Source organism: Corvus brachyrhynchos, unplaced genomic scaffold (assembly GCF_000691975.1).
Source record: "Corvus brachyrhynchos isolate BGI_N302 unplaced genomic scaffold, ASM69197v1 scaffold14, whole genome shotgun sequence".
Classification (NCBI taxonomy): Eukaryota; Metazoa; Chordata; class Aves; order Passeriformes; family Corvidae; genus Corvus; species Corvus brachyrhynchos.
This window is the reverse complement of record NW_008239110.1, coordinates 9,421,870-9,443,241: the sequence shown is the minus strand read 5'-3', so window position 1 is coordinate 9,443,241 and position 21,372 is coordinate 9,421,870. Positions and strand designations below refer to the sequence as shown.

General features: G+C 37.8%; 1 long non-coding RNA gene across 1 annotated transcript in view; it reads right to left on the bottom strand.

Annotated features, from left to right (window-relative positions):
- LOC108448025 overlaps positions 1-10,565 on the bottom strand; it is a 43,038-nt gene extending 32,473 nt beyond the window's left edge. Inside the window, exon 1 of the long non-coding RNA XR_001863804.1 lies at positions 10,449-10,565. This is a non-coding gene — a long non-coding RNA (uncharacterized LOC108448025). The remainder of the gene's footprint in view (positions 1-10,448) is intronic.
- Positions 10,566-21,372: the final 10,807 nt, after the last annotated feature.

The window sequence follows — 21,372 nt, the reverse complement described above, 5'->3', positions numbered from 1 at the left end:
GCTGAAAAACAACAAAAAAGTCTCCCACTTCAACACATTCCATTGATTAACAGAATAAAAATTTTATTATCAGGAAGATTCATAGAAATAATGTGAAGTAATAGCATGAACTGACACAGCTCTGCTACAATGCTACATAAAACCACAGGCTACAATGCAACAAAGAACTTAAATATGTGTTGTGCAGCTTCCTATAATGATGTGTGGTGAGTTGGACGCATTTTCCTCCCTAACTTCTTGTTCTATTAGTAACTTCTACTTTACTAATCTACCAATAGATTTTCTCATAGCTTTATTACTGGTCCTACTATGAACAGCTGCCTTTTCTAAAATATTTGTGTATTTAACCACCTAGTGAAGAATCAGTAAGGAAATTTAAGCATTTATTTTTTCCAGAAGGAAGCGTACTAAAGTAAGCCACCCTGGTCAAGCTAATGTTATAAATAAAAGGATAAGTATAGGAGACAAGAAAACAATTTTACAGAGCCTGCCTAAATAGAGGAGTAAAGGAGCTATGTCAGATTTCCATCTGGAAAGCGTCTTTGCAGAAAGGGTCTGGGGGTTCTGTCAGTCCCTGAGGTGATCACTTGACAGTAGTGCAGTCTCATGGCAAACAGCCTCCTGGGCTGTGCTAGGTGCAGCCTTGCCAGCAGGTGAGGCAGGTATTCCTTCCCTTCTGCTCAGCACTGGTGAGACTCACCTGGAGCACTGGGCCCAGGTCTGGGCTTCCCAGTACAACAGAGGCATGGACATACAGAAGAGAGCTCAGCAAAGGGCCACTGCAGTCATGGAAGGACTGAAGCATCTCTCCTGCGAGGAAAGGCTGAGAAAACAGGGACTATTCATCCTGGAGAAGAGCCAGTGCAGGAAGGACCTCATGATGGAGTGATAGTGGGGAGTAAAGAGCAAAGAACCAGACTCCTCTTAGTGGCACCCATTGATGGGACAAGAGACAATGGGCATAAATTAAAGTACAGGAATATTTTCATTATTTTTAACTAAAAGTCTGGTCAAATACTGGAAGAGGTTGCCAAAAGAAATTTCGGAGCCCCCATCCTACGACATAGTAAAAATCTGTCTGGACATGGTTATGAGCAACTTGCTCTAGGTGACCTTGCTTGAAGAGAAGGATTGCATTAGATGATCTCCAGGAGTGCCTTCCTACATCAGCCATGCTGTGATTCTGTGATTGTGAGTTGAAAATGAGAGAGACTTAAAGAGGACAAAGTCCTACTAGGTCAGTCCGTCTTTGCATGTGTATGTAGGTAAGTTTACCTAAGGGGTAATCAACTGTAAAGGACTTTAACAAGTTTCTTGCTTCTGTGGAGCCTTTCCATTTACAGAACTGTGAGCTAACAGACTAGAAATTAATTCAGCCATATTTCATAAGTCTGAAAAACCAGATACCTGCATGTGGTGGGTTGGGTAGATTGAATTTCTTTTCAGATATTGTAATCACAAACTATCATGAAAACTAATAGCATGCTACTGTTAATCTTGAAAAGACACAAGCAGCAGGAGAAAGGAAAAAAAAGAAACAAGAAAACATAGACTCATGGTGAATCCAAAAGGGCAGATGAGTGATAGAAAGAATCATACCACTCTTTTTTGGCTAACAGTAACCCTTTATACTCATTTGAAAAAGGCTGGAGAAAGCATAGGTTTGTGATACTTCAAAGTCCATACAGATGACTAATCCACCTATCTCCCTTATCAAGACAGAAAAATAGGTGCACCCTCTTTAATGCCAGCTTGCAAGCACTGTATGCAAACAAGGAAAGCTTTATTTATGAAAGGGTGATACAGTCATAACTTAAGATAACCAGGTCTAATCCAGTAATTTTAGAAGCAATCTTTCTAACCTTTCTTCATCACTGTCAGAACCTATCTTCAAAACAGTTCTTTCACTGCATCTTATTACCTGCCCAGTGAACATCTTTCACCAGCAGGAGAAGGACAAGGACACTTGGGTTTATCTTCAGTGCGGCTGATGTGAAACTGTTTGGTGAACCAGACTCACCAGACTCTACTCCATTCTCATCTATGATGTATCTAATTGGACATTTCTTTATTTTATCTGTTCTGTTTCTCACCATAAAATGGTACATTTGCAGTCATTTTGAGTAATTATTGACTGCTCTTTCCTCGTTTGTGGAAACTCAGTTCTTCCTACTTAACAGTAGCTCCTGAGGTTACATGCTAGGAACACTGGTTGGCAGCTTATGCAAAGTAAGCTGTCTGGCATCCCACTTCTCATTTGCAGCAGACAGCTTTGCCTTCTCTGGTTTGATCTGGAGTTTGGGGAATGCTTGGCTGGAATTTGCTCCCGCTCCTCCCTGCAATCTTGCAGAAGGATTAAGTATGTCATTCTCTTAGGCTCATTTCTGTAAACACTTATGCATCTGTTTAACACTTGTGAGCAGCTCCACTGAGACCCACAAGTAAAGTCAAAGCGACAGAGGATCAGGGTGTGATTTAGAAGAGGAGTGTATAAAATGCCTGTTTGGATCCCTCTCTAATCTAGCAGGGATAGATGTCGATTCACGCTTCTTCTGAGTGGTCTTGTGAATTCCTCTCCCCCTTCCAGCAATTTAGGTGCTAAATTAAATACAGAATTTTTTCCTCTTTTACACTCAGAGCTATATTGGCTATACTAGCTTGCATAAACAACTAATTAAGATAACTGAACTCAGTAGCTAACTTTTCTATATAGGGAAGTAACTGGCAAATTCAAAATAGAAAGAGAGAGATCCTAATTTTCTAGTTTTTGAATGAATATTTCACCCTCAGACAAAGGAATGGTTCAGTGGAAAAAAAACAGACTACTTACTCAGTCATATGAACTTCTGCAGTGACTGCTGTGTAATCTACTGCTAGCTGAACCAGGAAAATGTGTTGACCACTAAGAATCAGATATCAATTATCTCTATATGCAAGCACCACATGTAACATTCCTCTGTGTCGGTGTCTTTTTTGTCTCCCTTTGCAAACAGTATTTCTCCTGACTGCTTATTCATTTCCACATGCACACACAGACCCACACATATTTTTCCACTAGCCAGACCTGCTTGAACATCTAGTTCAGCAGTGCCATCTTCATCTCGCAGCACTCACTGTGAAGCCTTCACCAGGGGACTATTCTGGCGTGATATTTAACTCGCACAGAATCAACAGAGAGTACAGAAAGAAATGCGAGGTGTAGTAGCATAACAAAGAAATGTCATGTTGTCTCCAAACATAAAAGAAATTCTAAATCTGCTAGTGCCTGAAGAGCTGAATTCAGTAAAAAAAAGTGAATAAAAAGTGGGAAAATAGTAATACATAGAGATTTTGTAAAGAATAACAACGAAGATTAAGGGAAATACTTTGAGAATAGGAAAATACATAAATAACATAGGTAAGGGTAACATATTTCTTAGCATATGAGTAATATCATATAGCGCCAAAGCTACTGGCATAATTTAAATTATTTCTGAAATGTCCAAGGTGATCAAGGAAGCTGAATATACTGGAATACTGAAAAAATAGAAGCAGACTGTTAAATAAACTTTGTAATGTACATATACACTCACAGTCTCATCTGTTCTACTTAAAAACATCCTTTCATCTCTAACAAGAAATACCTATGTAGTTTCTCAAATTTCTCAAAATGCTATTCAAAGACACCCACTTTGATGTTTGCCCTAGCCAAGTGAAGACAGCTAATAACTTAGCCACCAGAAAGATAAACATGAGGTCAGAACAAAGAGTGTACATTTTTTTAAAGGAAATGGATATGGGGCTTGCACAAGGTTATATGCTGAAATTAAAGGCTTTTTATTATCAAGTTGAGGGAGCTGAAAATAGCTATGGGTACTGTAATGTTTAGGTGGTAAGATGTGTAAACTGAGGTTGGTTAATGCTGGCTCCACAAGTGGTTTCCTTGATTTGAAATGATTGTGCTGATGGGAAGTACACTTGAGCAACCTAACTGTAAATGCATCATTTTGGGGGACTTGGGGGTTTCTTTAGGTTATTTTTCCTTCTTTTAAGTTTGGAGAAAGTATTTCTCTTGTCACAATTTTTAAGTTCCTGCTTTCTACACGAAGTCTTCCTGTACACCCACTGTGCTCCTTCCCCTTCTACTCGAAGTTATATCCCTTTCCCCTCTGCCTTGAGCAGTTTCCTTTCCTCATAAACTGCTCCTCAGACACCACCCCTCCCTATTGTCCTGCTTCATCTTTCTCTGAATAACTTCTATCCACTAAAAATATGCAGAGCTCCGCGTGGTCTTTCCTTGCTGTCTCTATTCCACCACTGCAGATTTCACAAAATGCAGAATTACAGGTAGAATTTGAGTATTAGAGAACCACAGGCTGAGAGAGAAAGAAGCCTGCAAAAGAGAGTAGCAGTGTGAAAAGTGGAAGGTGGTAATGGGAGCAGATGTTAGCCTGTAGGAAACTATAAGGCTGTAGAAAAGGTTTCTTCTGTGGGCAAAATACTCCTACCACAACCCAGTTATCAAAAATAATTTCTTCAAGAAATAGGAAAAAAATAAATTATTCCTGAATACTTAATTCCTCTACAACACCATCCACTTGAGGGCACGATCTAGGATGAAGAAAGATTAGGCATCTTTTATTAGAACACTGACCACAAACCACCCTTTCCAGCTTTCAAACCTTCAAAGAGTTCTAATATTTTACTCATCAAAGTGATTTCCAAACTATACTTTAGTGCACTTATTTCAGTTACAGTCAATCCTAGTAACCTCACCCTGCCAAGGATTAATACTCAATTACTTACATATTGTTTACATTGATAAAATGCCTGTTACTGTATTTCCTCAATAAACAAAATAAAAAATGGCTTTTGGGAGGTTGCCTTAGTCTGTCAAGTCAATATAAATGTGGGATATTTTAAGGCTGTTTATACTTGATATCATCTTTGCTATTAGAGATCTGTCTTAGTTCTATTTTTGAGTGAGGTTTACACTGTAATCCTAAGTACTTTAAAAACATGCTACTGGAAGTTATCTGGCAGCTTGTACAACATAATCTACTATTAAAATATAATATAATTTGCCATTCAGAATAACATGTTTTCTTAGCAAAATGTCTCAAGAATGCTTATTCTCATTATTTCAAACATATAAAGTTATTATAGGAGTTTAGAGGCTTAACCAGTTCTTGCTGAGTCAAACATTTCTGGAAAGGAGGCTGATCCTGAAAACACATCCAATGTTTAAGCAGAGCTGCACCAGCAGGTACCTTCATAATTAAATCTCTTCATTCTTTAATCAGTATTCCTGTCAATCTCTGAAAACTCTTCTGTCACCATAAAAAATAGAAAAACAGGCAAATGTTTAAAGATAGTTTTTCTTGAAGTGCAAAATAGGGCTATGATAAACCTGATTTAAAGTTGAACGCTACCAGCCTCATGGAATGTGAGGTGGGGAAGTCTACAATGTATTATTATCTTTGCTTTAGGACGGAAACATTTACAGAAATAGGTCAATATGATAAAAAACATGCTGTGATCCTCCCATAGAAACAGTCCACTCTGAAACATAAAAGAAAATAAAACAAGGTACCTGCTTTGTGCTCTGTACACACACACCCCATTTATAAGCCAGAACATTCTGGCTGAATTTTAGACATGAGCATTACAGCTGTCCTGATTATTTCTTTTTTTTTTGCTTTCTATAAGGAGAACATGTTCTAGCCTCAGTGCTTCCACAACACCTTTGATCAAAGATTTATACATGCAAAGAGAGCAAGAAATTAGAATTATTTCTGTTTGAGACCTTGGGGATATGCGACTGGAGAGGACATTTACATTCCAAGCCAAACACACCCAAACGCTGGTCAAGTTAGATGTACTTTGAATTCCACAAAACAGCCTGTTCAGCAATAAGTGGAGCAAAAAGAGTGTCTCTGATGTAATTTGATATTTTTACTAAATACAGGCCCCCTCTCTGTGCTTAAGCACTGTTGATATTGTGACATGAATTGACAAAAGCCAGAAAATTCAGCATTACACTGACACTTCATACTTTGCTCATGGCTTTGTGAAGAAGAAAAGGGGAAATAGATACCACAGCATGAACTGAAGACAGTATCAATCAGCCCAAGTACTGAGTTTTCTGGCTCTTGGTCAGTTTGCATCACAAACATAATGTTATTTAAACACAAGCTTCACTGTAGTTTGACTTGAGGGAAAGAAGACGTTATGAAACAAACATGTTCACATTGCCTGTAAGACTGAAATAATTTTGAAATCTGTTTCTACAAATACAAAATTAAGTCATTTAAAAAGAATGCTCATTTTCCAGTTCCACCCCCAAATAAATTAATTTGTTATTCAAATACTACTTTCTAGGTTTGCTTCTTATGCTCCCTTATTGGTACCCAGGCAATTAAACATTTTGGTACAGGGTCAAAGGTCTCTATATTTACATTATTTGTCAGTTTATGATCATTTCTGTGGACATGATATAGTTCATTTATAAAAATATTAGTTAGTTCTTGGCTTAATTGATTGTATTGATTGTATCTATTGTACTAATCCAGCTGTCTCATGTGCATATTAAGCCATAGAGAAGATGTGTACTATTAAAAGTAAACTAACTTGCTCATTCCCATTCTGTTACTCAACCAGCCCCCCCCTTCCAAATTCCTAGACATGTTACTTTAGGCTATAAATGAAATATGTGTAGTAAGCATGCATTTTATTTAGCTGTATGGGAAAAACTCATATCTCACATAACCTAAATGATGTTTTAACACATCCCAGATTTAAAAAAACCCAAGAAATTACTTTCGCCCCTTTTATGAATATCAGCTAGAAAGTTACCTAGTTTGTAACCTAAATACACTGTGCACGAATTTAAGAACTTCTTTCTGTCTCCCTAGCCAAGCCTCTGAGTGATACTACCATACATCCCTGCTCTATTTCTCTTCCCACAGTTGATTACCTGGGCCTTTACTAGATTAGAGGGGCAGGTGAAAGACTTGACCTCTGCTTTTGGCCTCACTCATACACCCTCATGTTCAGGCACAATTAGCACTCTGCCAGACACACCTATGCACCATTTGGGCAACAGAGGGGCCTGAGATCATTCCCAGTGGGTATTTTTGGAGGGGACCACCCATTTTTTTGACAGAGAAGAATTCAACTTATACATGCCAACAATATTGTGAAATTTGGCTTAAAGACAGAAAGGTGCATTTCACTTTGTAGTACAGATGTAACTTAACCTATATATGATCTCTCCATATAATATTCTCTTTGTCCCAAACACCACACATGAAAAGGAAGGAAAGTATCATGGGTAATTTTCTGTGTTATCTCATTACAGAATTAATATACTCTAATCTCTCTCTCTGGTTCCATGAGTCTACATATTTGAATAAATAGATAGGTTATATAGCTTCTGTAATATGATAATGGAGAAAATCACCTCAGGTTGGCCTCAGGAAGGCACTTTGAGACATCATCTGGCTCAAGGCAAGCTAACTTTGAAGCTACATCTTTCTCCTTGGGATGCTGCTATGATACTGTCTTTATTTATGGATTTAAAAAAGAAAGTATTTTATTCTGATTAAAAATATCCAAACAAATTTCACTACCAACGAGTAAATGTTACATGGTGAATCCTTTTACATCAGGATGGACTAATTACTTCAAAGCAAGTATGTGCCTGAAACTCTAAGTTAGGGAGAGAGGTACAAAACCATCCAGCTCATAGACAGGCTCTTAGAAGGGCCAGAAAAGCCCTCTGGGCCTGAATTTCCTTAGTGTAAAAATGTTCTGTCTGTGTTTTCCAAAAAAGCACTTTTCCTCAAGATGAAAAAGCATGGTAGGGGAGCAATATCTGAGGGAGTCACGTGAGGTGTGTTCCTTCATGCAGGCAGGACACAAGGTACTCTGAGGAAGAATACTTACAGGAGCTGTTCTTGGCTGGTATTGAAAAGGTGCAATTATCCCTCAAACTGTCTAACACTATTCAAAATTCCAACAGGACATTGATGTAAAATATAGAACTAATAATTTTTCCTCAAAATCAAATACATGTTCATGCAAGAAAATATGTATTTCAATGAGTAATGTGAATTTTGGTTCAAAAAGGTATTTTTCTCCTAAGGAAAAAAAAAAATATTTTCCAACCAACAAAGGTGTTGAATACGGCGGAAAAAGTGTTTACCTAATGTAGCTTCTTGGTATAATACTGAGAAACACAATTCCTGACACCTTTTATTTACAGAAACAGGTGCCAAGAAGTTAATGAAATAATTGAAGACCCAGTTATACACAGATCATAAAATTAGAAAGATGTGAAAGACATTTAAATCACAATTTTCAAAGTGGAATGACAGCACACATCTGAAGATGCAGGGCACTGTAGGTACTGCTAAATGCAATTACATTCAAATTATGTCTTTTTGCTTTCTTATGCTGCCTCCAGCATACTAACAGTAGAATCTTTCACATGCTTTTGTTTTTTTATTTCCCACTTTGTCCCAAGAGAAACAGCTTGATCGGAATGTAGTCTGGGTATCTGTTGTTTCTTGTGAACAATTTATTGTTGAGCAATAAGGTTGAAAAAACCAGCTCTTAATTTGAATCAGAAAGAAGATTTGCAAGCACTTGTAGCTCTTAGAACTAGAGATTTCAAAGCCTATGAAAAGCCTGTGGAGACTTCACTGGCATCACAAAAATGTTCCAAATAATTCAGTGTATGTGTGTATGTGTGTGAGTGTGTCTGCCTGTGTACAAGTTGGGGCATGAAACAATTTCCCAGAGCCAAAAATATTGAAGTAGCCAGTTGTGAATAAGCAGCATTCTTAGAGGCTTCTGGTATGTGACTGAAACAATATTGGAGTGATGGGTTGTTGTCTGATGCTGCTGTTCTGCTTTTTTTGCGATATGGCTAGCTGAACTTCCAAAGGTAGAACCAAAATAAAACAAATGTCAAAAGTACAGATGTTGAGAATCAGTCTAACAGTCTGAGGACAATGGCCCTTCATGGCAGAGGACACTGGAGAAGAGTTTGGACCGGTATTATCCAGCTGTTCTTCATCCAGCTGCCGATTTGGTTGAATCAGTAAAATAGGAGTGACTGCAAACTTACAGTAGAATTAAGTAACGCAAAGTGGCTTCTCTAGAGCTGCCTATTATCATGTTGACATTGGCTAAACATTCAGTGAGGCCAAAATGGGCCATATTTGATAGTCCTTAGGTGTTACACAGTAGAAATTGGAACCAGCTGAAATACCTGCATTGCAGACTCTGTCCAGGAGCAATACTTTCCCAGCCATTCCAGCACTTACACAAAGAATAACAGTGATTAAGACTCCTGCCTTTTCTGGGAAATTAATTATGAAAAACTAATATGACCATTTTATCAAACTCACGAGATAGATCCTGGATGGTTGATGTGTTAAATTCATAAAGGACAAAGCTTTAAGTTTATAAATGTTTCACTGGGTAAATGCAAAACAATTCCAAATGTTTCTAGGAAATTCCTCATATTTCAATAATTTTCTTGATTATCTCACTTCTTTTATTTATTTAGCATAACACCATATAATTTATGGTCATGTTGGATTATATTTGGCAGCTATTTTCAGTGAAATTACATATTTTCTGATCATTAATAGATATTTTTTCCTGCACACCTAGAGGAAAAAAAAACAACCAATCAATTCATCCTGACAGTCTTTAGACAATTGAAAGTGAAAAGTTTAATCACATTGAGGCACAAAGGATCTCTCAACAGTCAGTGAAGATTTTCCCATTTCTAGATTCAGGCAGGCTCACCACAGTATATTTACAGCAGCCACAAAATCATTAAAATTATTAAATGATGGAAGAATTAGACTCAGACCACTAATGAAACAGCTCCCATGAAAAGTTCTGCTGACTAGGAACTTCTCGCTCTGCAGAAAAGGGAGTAGATAAAGGAGAAGGAGGGTTTTGAACTGAATGGTCCTTAGAGCTATCCATTCTTGCCATGTAATGGAATTTTCTAGTCTCATGCTCAAAAGGCCCTCATCATTCCAGGGATTTCAAATAAAAATTCAACTGCCATTTAAACTAATGTTTTAAGCTAACTTAACCACCTTCTCCCACAACAAAATGGATGGAAAGTAAAAGGAGTTCATAAATTATGACTCTAGGAAAAATCTCCTCCCAGACTCAGAATAAAAATATAACACTGCATTAAAAAGATGGAAAAAATTCTATAAGTATTCTAGTACATGATAATATTCTTCTGCTACCCCTGCTGCTGCCAGATTATGAATGGGTAAAGCAAACTTCAGCATGACGCATACCTTTGCCTCACTCGTTACAAAGTCAGAAACAGCAGGGAAAAATATGAGGAGAAAAAGAATTGTCTCCCATGCTTCAGTAAGAATAAGGAGAAGCCAAGTAATCTACAGGTAGATTTCCATTCAGCAAGATACCTGAACATTAGCCATGGAGTTGCTCGTGTATTCCAAGCCAAGGTCTTGTTTTAGCTCCTTGCTGCATCAAACCTCCTATCATCTGGAGTCTGTCTGGAGTTACTGTTCCTGCTGGTATATGGCTTCAATTCCTTCTTCAAAAATGAGAGGGAGAAACAAGTGGCTTCCGGTTGGATAAGTAACGGATCTATTCTGTCAGAAAGGCTGTCTCAGACCTCACAGACAGAGCCAGTCTGGGACATCTTGCAATCTTTCTTAGACACTATCCAAAATATATGGTGCCCTGTTTTTCAAATATTACACCATTTATCTGGTGCTTTCTGGAAACATATCAGACAGACACACAACATACCAAGATGATTGCTACAAAATAGAATATTCTTTATTCCTATCTAAATGAAAAATGATGGCAGCTCTTTCTTTGGAGTAAAATTAATGTTCACCAGCACAGCACATGCGGAAAGATCAAGTCATACTCAAATTACAAAGCGAGTGCAAACATAATGGGAGTTTGCATGAGGCAGAAAAAGGAGGATGGATGTGATATTTGGCCAAAGTTATATGAGCCTCACCATCAGTGTTAGACTGTAAAATTACAGGCATATGTAATTTTTCACCTTGTTATATGTTTCAATTGTCAAGGCAATTTTTGAGATTACTTTTGGGAATCCTGAGCAAGAAGCATGACATAGCATAGGAAAGAGAAATTTTCATGTATTATTAGTCTAACTACTAGTTTCTTTACCACATTTGATTCTCATTTTTATGTATTAAAAACCAATACATTAATGCTGGGAAGAATTCAGTTAAAATGTTAACAACTTTGCCTAATTAGGACACAGTCAAATAAATAGGTTTAATTGCAGCTATTGATACCAAATACTTCATGCAAGTAGGACTTAGTAAAAGCCCTGTTATTAGTGAGTGCAACCATCACACAGTTCATTTTGGAAAAAATTCACAAGCCATCCAGCCTGTGGACAAACTCAGTAATGGAAAAAACCCTGTGTAAAAGCTCTGCAAACGCTTTCCCCTTATATGCAGTATTTTTATTTCTTAGTGAAAGACATATCATACTGGAATTTTATCTTAACAAGTTATTTCTTACTCAGGACAAGAATAATAATTCTGTTCTTTAAAACAAATCAAGATGTTGTGTTTAACTCTTGTGAACAAGAAATTAAAGGATGGTGCAGATCTTTCCCTGTGCTTAACTCAGGTGCATAAGTGGAGGGCCTTGGTATCCTTAAACCTTTTTATGTTGTCAATGGAGAAAGAAAGAAGCTCCCACCAGGGAGTGCTTCAGAGCAAGTGTTAATTTTAGTGTTCTGAATTACTCCCCGGAAAAGACCCTTAGACAAATACAGAGAAGGTCACCAAGGGTGAGCAATGCTTTCTCTACAGGGAATGAGTAAATAAGCTCTTCAACACAGAGAGAACCAGCTAGGGCACGAATACAACACAGGCCCATAGAAACATAAAGGGCACTGAAAGCACTTCTTAGTCCTCTCTACTTTATAAGTTGGTGGACATCACATAGCAGCTGGCAAGTTCGAAGTACAGACAAAAAGGCAATTCCTTACCCTGTAGCTGGGGAGAAGTGGAACTCATTGTCATGAGGCATGAAGGCTGTGAGAAGTTTATATATATTAAAAAGTGGAGTGGACAAGCTGATGGGAATTACAGGGCAACTTGTGAGACTTCCTGCTATCTCTGTCTCAGGAAGTCCATAAATCAATCTACTGGCCCTTGGAGAATAATCCAGGACTAAAAAACTAACCTTCCTTTTCTCCTTCCCTTGCTACCTATGCCTGGTCATTGCCAAAACTGAGCAGCAGGATGAAGAATCTTCTGGTCAAATTCAGCTTGACTGCCCTGTTCCAACATCTTACACTATGTCCTTCACAAATTAACTTCTTGGTATAGACAGGAGTATTAAAGGCCAAAAGTAGACTTCAGGGTAAATGCTCTGCATAGGAACAGCTAAAACTCTTGAACATCTGAAGATGGAGAATAACTGCAATAAACTCTTAATGCTAAAAGCTAAACCCTGAAATACTAAGGTGAATGCATTCAGTCACGCTTTCCTGACAGCAACCCCAGAGACAGACTGGTGTTCTCTTAGTGAGCTCTTTACTATTAATGGGGAAATATCTGACACCAGGTGGGTTTCAAACATCTCTTTGCTGAGTCAACATACACATGCTGGTTGATCTCTTCTGGAAGAACTGGGAGAGAGAACGGGATCATTTATCCCCTCAGTCTCAATCCTGGCAAACACACAGATGGGAAGTATTTACTCTCTGGAAATTACTTCTCTTGAGCTTAAACCTGAGATGCCTAGAGAATAAGGGGACAGTTTGTGACTCTCAATTTTCCTGTATGTCCAGAAGCCAGGCTATGGTCTGGATCTAAGTTTAACACTGTCTTTTCTCAGATAAAGCCCAAACTTCTGAAGGCAGAATTTGTCAGAGTAAGAATAACAGTAAATAAAACATTTCACATATTTAGATTTAAAACTAGATTGAGGGTGAAATTTTGAAAAGTGAGTTTGCATATTTTTTTTCCTGAAAGGATAATGATAACATATTTTATTTCTCCTGAGGCACTTAATTGATAAAATAATCTCTGTTGTTTACTTTCTCTTTAGCAAATAGGTCACCAGTTTGAGACAGCCGGCAAGGCTGGATCACATCTTGAGCTCTCTAAGCGCTTTGCTACAACTTTGGCTAGTTAAGAGTCTATTGTGATTAATCTGAATTTAGGCACCTGTTTTCACAGATAACTACTGAAGTCCATCTCCAGCTGTGGTACCAGTTTCAGCTGCTTACAACTAAAAAGACATTTCTCCTAATTCTTAGAGAAATGGCAGCAATGATGATTTCTTGTCTTGTCAACCATGATGTTGTAGACTACATATTAGCACAATTTCTTCCATCTTAAAATTTTGGAATCTACGACTATTGTAAATTTCAATATTTATTTTTGAGGCAAATGGATCCTGTAGTCAAGAGGAGAAAATACTCACTAATCCTCACCAACAAAATTATGGAAAAACAGGAATTCTTTTGGGTTAAATTTGGAAAAAAAGTACTTTCAAGAAATTACAATGTAGTTCTTTCTATAATCACCTATGCTTCAGAGAGATAAAATCTGATGCTAAAGAGACATTTATAAAACAGTGCATCTTAATTTAAAGTAGATGTCTAAGGTAGTTAAGATGATCCCTTCCAGGAGTGCTTGTATTTTTGTTCTGATTATGGGTGGAGCAGAGGTATTTCAAATTAGACTTATAACTTTTAGGTGGCTGAAATCAGGGGAATTCCAGTTAAATTTGCCTGTTGCATAGTTTCTTTTTTGGACTCTCTTCAGCTGCAATAGTAATAATAATAGTAATAGTGTCCAAAGGATTTCCTGAGCTCAGTGCTAAAGAAAAAGACACTGGATGCTTCCATGGACTTTTAGGAAAAAGTAAATGAGTGGCAGATGCTGAGGGCAGGGATAAGCAAGAATGGGCTTCTTGACGGTAAAAACAGACAGCAGCATAACGTGCTGGAGAAACTATGACAGCGTTTCCATGGTTAGCTGTGGGCAGACAGTTCATCAAGGATGTTTAATTACCAACAAATTTATTTTATCTCTCAGAGTAGGAGGGACTGAGGAAGCTCTTTCAGCTGTAGAGTGTGTTTGGTTTTGCATTTCTGTAAAGTGTTAGGCTTTCCTTGCCACAGTCCCTAGAAGGGAATGTTCGCCTGTGCCCATTAATGTGTAAATCCACAACTGTTTTACTCTTAATTCACAATAAATTTTCAGTGAATACTGTGGGCATCCAGCAGCCATAAGCCAGTTAACACCTGGTGTGAGTGGTACATGACATGTCCCATATCATCTAACTGGGACAAAATTCCACCAATTTCAACCAAGGTGAACAGGCCACCTATACTTAACCTGGAAAAGGAACATATAGATATTATATGGGTTCTATAAATAACCCCCTTCATGTAAAATGTGTAACCTCACCATCATTTAATGTGAAATCCTTGTTAAAATAACAAAATGGTTGTTTCTACCTTCCAGTTTACTGGAGCTTTAAAGAACAGTTTGAAAAATATTGACATCAAGAAACAAGCTGATACTTTTGCTTTATCTCATTCTGCATTAAGAAAAAGTGTTAGCGGCATCGTTATACAATATAAGCCCTTTCTGGGACTCTCAGTATATATAAAAAAATTAAATCCTATAAAACCTTTGTTTTGGCCCAGTTCATTAATTTCTGGAATGATGTACTTCAAGAAACAATTTAAGCTTCTTTTTAATTACACAAGGTAAAAATGAAGTGATTCTAGCTCTGGGCTAACCATGAATGAGGTTAATGTATGGCAAACAATAATGTGAAGAAGGAACCAACAGTAGTACCATGTGGACTTTCTCCATGTAGCTCACTCATTGGAAGCCATAAAATCTGGTTGGTATAACAGAAGTGTTTGTAATTAGAGTTAATGGAGTTAGTTGAGACCACAGGCACGGAAAGTAGCTTTGATACCAGGTGGCCTCATAGCAAGAAGGCTCACAGCAAGGGAGCACTCTGAATTGGAAAATATCAGAGGCATTTGCTGCAAAACCAAGAACTCACTGCTGGAAAATGCCTAAGAATATAATTTACAAGCAGAACTAATTTAGTTTCCCACCTCCGTCACTTCAGCTTTCTCCCCAGTCACAACATTCAAAATAAGGATGAGTTTTTTTCTGTGATCTACTTTTCACTAAAAATGCTAATTGATTCTTACAGTTCATATTGTCTTGGCCACATTGTCTTCATCAGGAAAGAAAATGTAGGATGAAGAAAAATCTACACAATCACTCCAGAAAATGAAGCAACACATTCATTTTTATTAGTCATATAAAAGTATTGCTTCATAATAGCTGAGTTATTAATTGTCAGAGCTTTTGGGGTTTCCTATTATCACTGATACTGAGCGGCCACTTTTGGAAAACCCATTATATAAATACTGTACTTAGTGAATGCCATAGTGAGACTCCAGCTGACTAAAAAATAACATTTAGAGACTCTCTATAGTGTGATCATTCATTTGGGACAGAGATTTGGAACATTACTTAAGAGATTTAAAATTACTCATTACTTAAAGCCGTTTGTGACTTACACCAAGAAACTAAGCAATCACTTCAGATGAAGCAGATGAAGCAGATGGATTATTTGCAGAATATATTTTTTCATCAAAAATATTCTTCAAACTGTACTTGCACTTACCTTGGTTTTCATCCTTCCATACTCAATAAATAAATGAAATTAAAAGTCTATCCCAAATGTCTTGAGTAAAAAGAAAAATAATCAAAAGAAAGTACAAATTAATGAAAAAGTGGAGAGGGACTTTGTCTCTAGCTGAAGACTAGGATGGAATGGGAACTTCTGAGGGGGAGTGCCATGGTGTTATTCCAAATAACAGAATCTACAAAGACAATCTGTTTATCAGTTCCAGCAGTTTGCTGACATCATTACTTGAATATTAAAGAAAGAAAATTATGTTGAGATACTGCAGGGTGCCTCAGATTCATAGGAGTTTTTTAAAATGGGAAGGTGACTTTAAATCTGATATGGGGATATATGGGAGAAGAGCAGTAAGTAACTAGTCACACATCTCTGCATTTATGAAAAGGGAATTAGTGGGGCTGGGCCTTGAGGAACTCTTGGGAGCTTTTAAGGAAAGGATCCACAACAATCTTGCAGAGGAGACAAAAAGCACATACAAGGGTCTTAGCAGAGCTGGGGTGATGTACTGTGACTGAAGAAAGGCATAACAATCGTAAAAAAACTCTCAGGATCTAGAGGTTTTGGATGAACCCATGTGTATAGACATTTACCAGTGAAAACCACCTTAGGTGGTATGCTAACCAGGAACAATCATATAAATAGCAAAGGCACCTCTGGTAGCAGTTCAGCAGCACAAATGATAGCAGAATGAGGAGTCACCTGGCTCCATCAGCAGCTGTAGAGTACATGGTCTGTGAAGACACAGCAGAAAACAATTGTGCTGTGCCAAGAAAGGGTTTAATATACTTAGTAGAAACAGAAGTCATTTATTTATTTAATCTACAACACTGGTAAAAATTCCTAGTAAACAGCCAAACCTTAGAATGTAGTAATAATGATAATTTTCTCAGAACACTTTAAACCAAATTTGAGCTTTGGACATGTTCAGCATTTGAAGGGTGGATTATGCATAGACAAATAAAACGTTGGCTTTGGGAGGTAGAATGAAGGCAAAGGGAGTCTCAGTGCAATTAAATATAGAATCTTGAAGAAGCTTGTAAAATTTTTTACACAGCCTGTTGTCACTGTTCTCATGTTGATGACCTCAATATCCTGCATTAGCAATAGTCATTTAAGTATAAATATTTCAGCTTTACGTTGAGTGTCAGAAAGACAGAAGGAAAAAGACAACAAATAGGCTGACCTCAGATCTCTGCTAAATTCTCTAAGTTGTCCTCTGACATTTCATTACTTCTGTCACACACATACAAAGAGATTTATGTGTCCATCCAGTCCTGTAACTGGATTTATTAAAGATGGTATTTCCGGCTTAATGAAAGTGACTGCCAGCTCCATCCATTCCCACACTAGAGCAGCATTTGGCAAAGATAAAAAGGAATTTATCAGTAAACTTTTTGTTTTGTTTTCTGTGCACCTTTCACTCCCCCATCCCTTATTTTTTCACCAAATAGCAACATTGTGTATGGAAAACAGTCACTTCCTTTCTCGCTGATTAACATCACCAGTGAAGGAAGGGGAGGAGAGGGATGGAAGGGAATAAAGAAAGAACCACCCAGCTCACTGGGAAAAACCTGAGAGTAATCAATTAATCTGTTTCCAATTTGTGAGCTGTGCTGTCTTGAACTTCATTATCTTAATTATACAAATAAAATTTTAAAAATTGGATCAATTGAATGTGCTGGTAAAAAAGGGTGAGTCAAAAAAAACAGTAGAAGTTTATCAATGACAAAAAAATCCTCAGAGCCATTAGACAAATTCTTGAGACATCTGATACTTTCTAAACATTTTTTGTGCCTGGTGTTCTGATTCCAGCATGTTCTATGTACTATGGCTTTGATTACAGATGAACCATCTTTTCCTTGGGCTATGTCAAGTGCATTCCCAGCATTTAAAAAGGAAGGGTTTTCACATGCCAAACTCATCTGTGATTTATTGCCTCGGGCTCATCTGGATTTAGTTTTGGAGTCTGGCAACAATTCCTTAATTGCTTTGGTCAGTTCATTCCATTTCTCCATTCTGAAGTTCCTCATCTGCAAAACTAGAGGAATGATAACAACATAAGCACACCAAAAGTCCTGTGAGTAACTTACTGGAGCCCCTATAAAAACAGTATGGACTTTAACCATGGTCTTAGAGAGTAATGGTGTTACCCTGCAGGATCTTGCCAAGCTGCCATCCCTTCCACTCCAAGTTCTGGAATGTCATCAGGGAGATAATGAATATGTGCTCTGACACACTGAGGTGGGAACAATTTGCAGGTTCTTGCTTTTTTTGACTTTTGTCTAGAGTACAGAAAAGGGAATTCTACCATGTCACCACCTGTCTACCATGTCAATCTCCCCTCGAATAATGCACCTGCCTGCACATAATTACTTTCTATTTGCTGACAAAGCATGTTTGCAGTGCCTGGGATTGAATGGAGATGACAGTAATAATGGCAAGCATAACTATTATTTTCCTAATATTTTAGGAAAATTTCATAGGTGACTATAAACTGTTCTGTAATTTAAAATAAATTCTATTTACTTCTTCTCATTTTATGTTCACTGCAAGTAAGTGGAGAAAAAGAAAAGAACAAGCACAAATAGGGGTTGACCTTCTTCTCTGGCTTACCAATAACCTAAATTATTTCTCCAGAAGAAGACTGACTGATACTTATTTGTTTTCCAAGGAAGATTTTCAGGCAGTGAATAAGGCAGGAGATGACTCTTCTTGCAGGTGAGAATTTATTATTATGTGCTTGGCCAGACCAGGAACAGGCTTACACTTTTACTAGATGTCTTTCTGGATTTCCTGACTTTGGTCTTTCCCAGCCTCAACCATTCTGTGAGGATATGAAAAATGTAGCAGAAATGAGAGTAGATTTCTTGAATCAGCTGAGAAAAGGCATTAGCACTTGTCCCCAGTGTCATCCCCATTTTTTATTATTTCTTCTTAAGATTATTTTCAATATTTTTATTAGTCAGTACAGAAACACATGGAAGATTTTCCCACTGGCTTGGAAAAGAGAAGAATGTGATGGAAACATTATCAGGAAAAAAATCAACCACACAGGCCCCAGAACTGTAAAGCAGTGACACTAGCTTACAGATAGCATAGCCTAAATACAGATGGCTGTTCTGTATCTCTGATAGAAACAGAACTCCCTAATTTCTTTTACCCACGAAACAGTGTTTATCCTTGAGTAACATTTCCTGTGATCACACTTTCATGTATAAATATTATTTTGTATGCTGATAGTGGGCAGAAGGAAAAATTTCTTTTATTCTGAAAGATAAGAAAACAAGCAAGTATAACTGGAGGAACTTTTGTCCTGGATTCAGAAGAATGTAGGCAGATGCTTTCTCTCAGTTATTCTTTATCAAGAATATTACATACAGATGTATTTTGGAAAGTTTATTTTTCTTTCAATTAAAAAAAGGAAAAGCTTCATGGGATGGGGAACACCTCTTTCAAAGTGGACATGCCAATATTTTAGTAGTCATGAGGGAATTTTAAAATATAAATTCTTTGCTAGGTAAGGAAAAAAAACCCAACTTATATATTCTTTGTCCGAAAATATGCAGAAAAATTCAGAAGGTATTTTCATAACTTTAACCATAGTGAGAATTTCTCTTGACAGCATGTGCCTGATTTCCAGGCTGCTTGCTTCTACCCATCTTGGGTTCTTCCTGCTGGTGCAAGATGCAGTTGTTCTCTCTGATGTATTCCTCTAAGGTTAAGATTATTCCATAATCAGTTTCCCCAGCCATGTCCTCCCTGTCCATTACAGAATGTTGCCTGGATGGCAGTTGTTGTTCCCGAACGTTTGTCCATGACTTTGGTAGGTCCAGGTCAGCAGAAGATTCCATACAAGTGGGAAATGCCATATGCATTCACTGCAGTCCTGCTGCCAGTGTGGGAACAAGGGACAGGGCTCCTCAAGAGGAGCAGGGAAAGCATCAGACATGCCCTGGTTGACTGCACAGCACCCACATGAGATGCCAGTGCTTCTGCAAAGCATCACATGTGTTGTTCCCATCTTACGTCAGTCAGATTGGCCCAGTCCTGCCTGGGCATGTCAGATTTGCTTTACACATGCAATGCGTGTGCGCACATTCATTTCTGGCATGTCTTAGGTGCCTGAGGTGCCAAGGCAATGCATCTCAATTAAAAGTGACTGAACAGCGGGCACATTAACAGGTATGTCAAAACAGTCAAGGAAATGCCTGGTAGAGGCAGATGTAGGTTGCCTTCAACTTCCCATCTGCAACATATCACTCCTTGACTGCAGAGTCGTCACTCACCTGAGTCCTGTGGTTCTTGTGCCCTCTGTGGTGGTAGCACAGATCTGCCGTGTGCACACTTTGTTTCATGTGCTGTTGCACAGTTCTAATACACAGATATTTGGTGACTGGTTCTATTAGTGCTTAAAGAGTGGAGATTTATATCAGCTTGTATTTAGAAACACTCACCAGAGCCACAGAAAATAATTGACCCCTTTTGGACTTTCTGCATGAATGAAAGGAACTGCATTTGCAATTATAACAAGGAAATGACAATTTTCTAGTATGACATGAAAAAAAATTCTTTTCCTTTGAAAACCATTTTAAAATGCACACTTCCCACTCAGGGTGTTCTCTTGGTCTCCTTCATGTGTGAAAATATCTGAGTATAATAAATTAGTGTTCTTCTTTAGGGAGTAGTTGTACCATCTCAAGGAAATAATTTATTTTAAACATGCTCCAAAGATGGAATATGCATTCTTTAGGACTTTAAAGAACAAATATATGCTAAAATTTTGTTTCAATTTGTCTGAACTATGATCTTTTTACTGAAAAGTAATCTAGTATTTTAATATGAGAAGCTAGTGCTCAGTATTCCTTCTCAGTACTCCTTTCTTACTTCAAGGAGGTAAAACTGAATGTATTATGACTAGTTCACCTCCCCCCTCATCCCCCAACACACTCACAATACAATTCATTCAGTGAAAAGCCTTGAACTTACTTTTTTTTTTTTTTTTTTTTTTTTTTTTTTTTTAACACAAGGAAAGCAGAAAAAGCAAAGCATTGAATTCTCATCTCTCATCGCACACTAGGAGGTAAATCCTGTCTCAGTGCTGGCCAGCCTGCCCTGAACTTTGGTAGATAATTCTGGTAGTGGCACTCTGCACAGCCTCGTTTCCCTGCACAGAAAAAAAAAGCTGCTGCTTTTTATGCAGCTTGGCAAACCTTATTGAGAGGGCACCAGGGGAGAGCAAACCACAGTTTTTATTAGCTCCCACCTTGCAGCAGCCCGGGCCCATTCAGAGCTCTGCTAAGTCAACTAGAGGTCTTTTGACACCAAAGAGCTTTGAATCCAAGTGCCTGGAGAGAAATTATACATTGAATAAGAAAGAAATGGGGAGGGAGGATGAAAATAATTACTCCATAAAAATGTGCTGCTTGTTCTATGACATTTTCAAGTGACTTTCTTCAGAGGGAGAAGTGAGCAGCTTGATTTGAGGTCATTGTTTTGGTCAGCCTAGGCTCTTGAACTGAGAAACTGCAGGAACTAACTTTCAGGGAACTGTGAACGTTATAATTTTATTAACTGGTTTTACATGTGTTTCTTTTACATGTCTGTAAGAAAATGCAATTGAAGGTTGTGGTTTCT